This window comes from Salmo salar, chromosome ssa21, assembly GCF_905237065.1.
Source record: "Salmo salar chromosome ssa21, Ssal_v3.1, whole genome shotgun sequence".
Classification (NCBI taxonomy): Eukaryota; Metazoa; Chordata; class Actinopteri; order Salmoniformes; family Salmonidae; genus Salmo; species Salmo salar.
In genome coordinates, this window is record NC_059462.1 from 3,306,110 (window position 1) to 3,313,348 (window position 7,239).

A 7,239-nucleotide genomic window follows, 5' to 3' on the forward strand; every position below is an offset into this window, starting at 1 on the left:
ATGGTGTTGATGTGAGCCATGACCAGCCTTTCAATGCACTTCATGGCTACAGACGTGAGTGCTACTGGTCAGTAGTTGTTTAGGCAGGTTACCTTAGTGTTCTTAGGCACAGACACTCTGGTGGTCTGCTTAAAACATGTTGGTATTACAGACTCGGACAGGGGGAGGTTGAAAATGTCAGTGAAGACACTTGCCAGTTGGTCAGCGCATGCTCGCAGTACACGTCCTGGTAATCCATCTGGCCCCGCAGCCTTGTGTATGTTGACCTGTTTATAGGTCTTACACACATCGGCTGCGGAGAGCATGATCCCACAGTCTTCCAGAACAGCTGGTGTTTTCATGCATGTTTCAGTGTTATTTGGCTCGAAGCGAACATAGAAGTAGTTTAGCTCATCTGGTAGGCTCGAATCACTGGGCAGCTCTCGGCTGTGCTTCCCTTTGTGATCTGTTATGGTTTGCAAGCCCTGCCACATCCGACGAGCATCAGAGCCAGTGTAGTACTATTCGATCTTAATCCTGTATTGATGCTTTGCCTGTTTGATGGTTCATTGGAGGGCATAGCAGGATTTCTTATAAACTTCCAGGTTAGAGTCCCACTCCTTGAAAGCGGCAGCTCTAGCCTTTAGCTCAGTGTGGATGTTGCCTGTAATCCATAGCTTCTGGTTGGGGTATGTACGTACGGTCACTGTGGGGATGACGTCATCTATGCAGTTATTGATGAAGCCAATGACTGATGTGGTGTACTCCTCAATGCCATCGGAGGAATCCCGGAACATATTCCAGTCTGTTCTAGCAAAACAGTCCTGTAGCTTAGCATCTGCTTCATATGACCACTTTTTTATTGATCTAGTCACTGGTGCTTCCTGCTTTAATTTTAGCTTGTGAGCAGGAATCAGGAGGATAGAATTATGGTCAGATTTGCCAAATGGAGGGCGAGGGAGAGCTTTGTATGTGTCTCTGTGTGTGGAGTAAAGGTAGTCCAGAGTTTTTTTCCCCTGGTTGCACATTTCACACGCAGATATACATTTGGTAAAATGGATTTATGTTTCCCTGCATTAAAGGCCCCGGCTACTATGAGCACCGTCTCTGGGTGAGCGTTTTCTTGTTGCTTATGGCAGAATACAGATCATTCAATGCTGTCTTAGTACCAGCCTCTGACTGTGGTCGTATGCAAACAGCTACTAGAAATACAGATGAAAACGCTCTTGGAAGGTAGTGTGGTCTATAGTTTATCATGGGATACTCTACCTCAGGCGAGCAATAGCTCGAGCCTTCCTTAGATATCGTGCACCAGCTGTTATTTACAAAAATACATAGTCCGCCGCCCCTTGTCTTACCAGACGCCACTGTTTTATCCTGCCGGTGCAGCGTATTACCAGCCAGCTGTATGTTGATAGTGTCGTTGTTCAGCCACATCTCAGTGAAGCATAAGACATTACAGTTTTGAATGTCCCATTGGTAGTTTAATCTTCCGCGTAGGTCATATATTTTATTGTCCAAAGGTATGCACGTTTGATAGCTGAATAGAAGGAAGTGGGGGTTTATTCGATCGCCTATGATTCTCAGAAGGCAGTCCGCTGTCCAGCCACTTTTTCTCCGCCTCCTCTTCATGCAAAATCACGGGGATCTGGGCTTGTTCGTGAGAAAGCAGTATATTGTTCGCGTCGGTCTCAACAGACTCGTTAACTTTTTGGTGACAGGGGGCAGTATTCGGAAATTCAGATGAATAACGTGCCCAAATTAGACTGCCTGCTACTTGGGCCCAGAAGGTAGGATGTGCATATTATTAGTAGATTTGGATAGAAACACTCTGAAGTTTCGAAAACTGTTTGAATGATGTTTGTGAGTATAACAGAACTCATATGGCAGGCAAAAACCTGAGAAAAATCCAACCAGGAAGTGTGGAAATCTGAGGTTTGTAGTTTTTCAAGTGATTCCCTATCCAGTATTCAGTGTCTGTGGGGTCATTTTTCTCTTCCTAAGGCTTCCACTAGATGTCAACAGTCTTTAGAACGTTGTTTCATGCTTCTACTGTGACTGGGGAGAGAATAAGAGGTCCTGGAGTCAGATGACTGAGAGAATGACATGAGTTCAGTGGTGCGCGCTCCCGTGAGAGTTAGCTCTATTCCTTTTAATTTCTGAAGACATTGAAATTGTCCGGTTGGAATATTACTGAAGATTTATGATAAAAACATCCAAAAGATTGATGCTATAGATCGTTTGACATGTTTCTACGAACGTAAATATAACTTTTTTTTAACTTTTCGTCATTACATTTTGCACGCTTCCTGCATTTGGAGTAGTGGACTAAACGTGCGAACAAAAAAGAGGTATTTGGACATAAATTATGGACTTTATCGAACAAAACAAATATTTATTGTGGAACTGGGATTCCTGGGAGTGCATTCTGATGAAGATCATCAAAGGTAAGGGAATATTTATAATGCTATTTCTGATTTTAGTTGACTCCAAAATGGCGGGTATCTGTATTGCTTGTTGTTGTTGTCTGAGCGCTGTACTCAGATTATTGCAAAGTGTGCTTTCGCTGTAAAGTTTTTTTAAAATCTGACACAGCGGTTGCATTAAGGAGAAGTGTATCTATAATTCCTTGAATGACAGTTTAATATTTTATCAACGATTATGATGAGTATTTCTGGAAATTGATGTGCTCATTCACTGGAAGTTTTGGGAGGCAAAACATTTCTGAACATTACACGCCAATGTAAAATGGGTTTTTTGGATATAAATATGAACTTTATCGAGCAAAACATACATGTATTGTGTAACATGAAGTCCTATGAGTGCCATCTGATGAAGATCATCAAAGGTTAGTGATTCATTTTAGCTGTATTTCTGGTTTTTGTGACGCCTCTCCTTGCTTGGAAAATGGCTGTGTGGTTTTTCTTGTCTCGGCGCTGTCCTAACATAATCTAACGTTATGCTTTCGCCATAAAGGCTTTTTGAAATCGGACAATGTGGTTGGATTAACGAGAAGTGTATCTTTAAAATGGGATATAATAGTTGTATGTTTGAGAAATTGGAATTATGAGATTTTTGTTGTTTTGAATTTGCCGCCCTGCTATTTCACTGGCTGTTGAATAGTGTGTCCCGCGGGTGGGACGCTAGCGTGCCACATTTCCCAGAGAGGTTAACGAAAAAAAGGATTCTGCCAGTCAGTGGTGAGTAATCGCAGTCCTGATGTCCAGAATTTGTTTTCTGTTATAAGAGATTGTTGCGGCAACATTGTGTACAAAATAAGTAAAAAAATAAGTTACAAAAAACGCAAATAAATGAACAAAAAAACACAATCGGTTGGGGGCACATAAAACGTCTGCCTTCTTCATCGACACCATCTTGGTGGTATTTACAGTGTTTGTGCTCCACTGGTTGACGTTTTCTCATGGAAACTGGCCACTGATCTTGCTGCTGTGGTTGCACACTGCAGTATTTTGCCTAACAGATATGGGAGTTTATCTATGTTTGATTTGTTTTTAAATTCTTGTGGGTCCGTGTGATATGTAGGAAATATAGTCATACATTTGGCAGGAGGTTGGGAAGTGCAGCTCAGTTTCCACCTCATTTTGTGGGCAGTATACACATAGCCTGTCTTCTCTCGAGAACCAGGTTTGCCTATGGCGGCTTCTCTCAATAGCAACGCTATTCCAACTGAGTTTGTAGCCTACATAGTCAAGGGTTTTCTTAATTTTGGGTCAGTCACAGGGGTCAGGTATTCCAATTCGTTTTTTGGTGGATTCTTTCCAGTGTGGCAAATTGTGTTGCTGTCCTGGGGCTCTATGGAGTCTGTTTGTGAACAGAGCCCCAGAACCAGCTGCTGAGGGGATTCTTCTCTAGGTTAATCTCTCTGTAGGTAAGGACTTTGTGGTGGAATGCGTGGGCATCTCTTCCTTTTAGGTGGTTGTAAAATTTAACAGCTCTTTTCTGGATTTTGATAGCTAACGTTTATAGTCCTAATTCTGGTCTGCATGCAGTGTTTGGGGTTTTGCGTTGAAGTACAGTACCAGTCAAAGGTTTGGACACACCTACTCATTCAAGGGTTTTTCTTTATTTTTACTATTTTCTACATTGTAGAATAATAGTGAAGACATCTTAACTATGAAATAACCATATGGAATCATGTAATAACTAAAAAAGTGTTAAACAAATTAAAATATATTTTCTATTTTAGATTCTTCGAAGTAGCCACAATTTGCCTTGAAGACAGCTTTGCAGACTCTTGGCATTCTCTCAACCAGTTTCACCTGGAATGCTTTTCCAACAATCTTGAAGGAGTTCCCACATATGCCGAGCCATTGTTGGCTGCTCTTCCTTCACTCTGCGGTCCAACTCATCCCAAACCATCTCAATTGGGTTGAGATTGGGTGATTGTGGAGGCCAGGTCATCTTATGAAGCACGACATCACTCTCCTTCTTGGTCAAATAGCCCTTACACAGCCTGGAGGTGTGTTTGGTTCATTGTCCTATAGAAAAACAAATGATAGCCCCACTATACACAAACCAGATGGGATGGCGTATCGCTGCAAAATGCTGTGGTAGACATGCTGGTTAAGTGTGCCTTGAATTCTAAATAAATCTTCAACAGTGTCACTAGCAAAGCACCCCCACACCATCACACCACCTCCTCCATGCTTCACGGTGCAAACCACACACTCAAATATCATCCGTTAACCTACATTGCATCTCACAAAGACACAGCGGTTGGAAACAAGAATCTCAAATTTGGACCAAAGGACAGATTTCCACCGGTCTAATGTCCATTGCCCATGTTTCTTGGCCCAAGCAAGTCTCTTCTTCTTATTGGTGTCCTTTAGTAGTGGTTTCTTTGCAGCAATTCGACCATGAAAGCCGGGAACAGTTGATGTTGTGATGTGTCTGTTATTTGAATTCTGTGAAGCATTTATTTGGGTTGCATTTTCTGAGGCTAGTAACTCTAATGAATTTATTCTCTGCAGCAGAGGTAACTCAGGGTCTTCCTTTCCTGTTGCGGTCCTCATGAGAGCCAGAGTCATCATGGCCCTTGATGGTTTTTGTTCTTGAAATTTTCCTCATTGACTGACCTTCATATCTTAAAGTAATAATGGCCAGTCTTTTCTCTTTGCTTATTTGAACTGTTCTTGCCATAATATAGACTTGGTCTTTTACCAAATAGGGCTATCTTCTGTATACCTGTCACGACACCTACGGAAGGTGGCGCCCCTCCTCGCCCGGGCGGCGCTCGGCGGTCGTCGTCACCGGCCTACTAGCTGCCATCGATTTATGTTTCACGTTCTGTTAGTTAGGCCTAGGTTAGTTGCGCACCTGTTTTGTGTTAGTTGTTAGTGGGGAGGGGTATTTAGGCTAGTTAGTTAGGTTTGTTTTCTGTGCGGGATTGTTCGTTGGTCAGGGTGTGTTTTTCATGTGGTTCTGTATGTTTGGAGTTACGCTATTCCTTTTGGGCTGCGTCCCTGGTTACGTGCTTTTAAGGGTGGTGCGTTTCTTTTTGCACACCTTGCACTCCATACCTTGCATATTTTCCGTGTGGATATTCTATTAAATTCATTAACGGAATCTTTCTGTCTCCTGCGCCTGACTCTTCGAAATCCACAAGCCACCCATTGTGACAGAATCCCGCACCCACATGGAGTCAGCAGGAACGTCAACACCAGCCCCGTCCATAGAGGAGCGGATCGATCAACACTCCACCCTACTCCACCCTCTGGGTACTGCTATGGACCAGGTGCTGGCACGCCTAGAGAGTTGGGACCGAAGCGCTTCCGGCCCCACTAACCAGCCGGTCCAACAGCCGGCACCTCAACCAGCATCTCCAGCAGCCAGTGCCAGCGGGGTTAAACTCTCCCCTCCCAGGGAGTATGATGGAACGGCCGCTGGATGTAAGGGGTTCTTACTCCAGCTGGAGTTGTACCTAGCGACCGTCCGTCCTCCTCCCTCCCTCGGAGGAGAGTGTCAGCGTCCTCGTCTCGTGTCTCACGGGTAGAGCCCTGGTATGGGCCAATGCCGTCTGGGACAGTCCGGACTCAGCCAGGGACAGCTACCCGGAGTTCACCCGTCGCTTCCGGGCAGTGTTCGATCATCCCCCGGAGGGGAGAGCGGCGGGGGAGCGGCTATTCCACCTGAGACAGGAGATGAGGAGCGCGCAGGACTTTGCTCTGGAGTTTCGGACCCTGGCTGCTGGGGCGGGGTGGAATGAGAGGGCCCTTATAGATCACTACAGGTGTAGTTTAAGGGAGGACGTCCGCCGGGAGTTAGCATGTAGGGACACTACTAGCTCTCTGGACCAGCTGATTGACTTGTCGATCCGTTTGGACAATCTGCTGGCGGCCCGCGGGCGTCTGAACCGGGCCCTGCTCATTCTACCTCCTAGCCCTCCTGCTCCCACGCCTATGGAGATAGGGGGGGCTGCCGCTAGGAAGGTCGGAGGGGGGGGTCTCTCCTGTACCGCCTGTGGTCGCAGAGGACACACTGTGGACCGGTGCTGGAGGAACTCACCCGGGAGTCTAGATGGCAGGCAGAGCACTTCTTTGACACCTCAGCTGAGTCAGCACCATCCTCACCCAGATCCCTCTGTCAGTCACATGTATGTATTAGTGTCCTTTCCCACTTTTTCCCCTCACTCCCAGCTTAAGGCACTAGTCGATTCAGGCGCGGCTGGGAGTTTTATGGACCGTGGGGTCGCAACTAAGTTAGGGATTCCCTTAGTTCAGTTGGGCCAACCCTTCACCGTGCACGCCCTAGATAGTCGACCACTAGGGTCCGGTCTGGTCAGGGAGGCGACCGTGCGCCGGTAATGAAAATGCAGGGGGATCATGAGGAGAGTATCAGTCTCTTCCTCATTGATTCCCCGGCGTTTCCGGTGGTACTAGGGATCCCCTGGCTAGCCACTCACAGCCCTAAGATTTCGTGGGGACAGATGCCTGTGCATTGACTATAGAGGTCTGAATGCCATCACGGTGGGTTTCAGTTACCCGCTACCTCTCATCGCTTCAGCGATAGAGTCATTTCACGGGGCGCAGTTCTTCACGAAGTTAGATCTCAGGAGTGCATACAATCTGGTGCGTGTCCGAGGGGAGACGAGTGGAAAACAGCATTTAGTACCACATCTGGACATTATGAGTACCTCGTCATGCCGTATGGGTTAAAGAATGCTCCCGCCGTCTTTCAATCCTTTGTGAACAATGTTCTCCGGGACCTGCTCGGTCAGGGTGTGGTGGTATACATCGATGA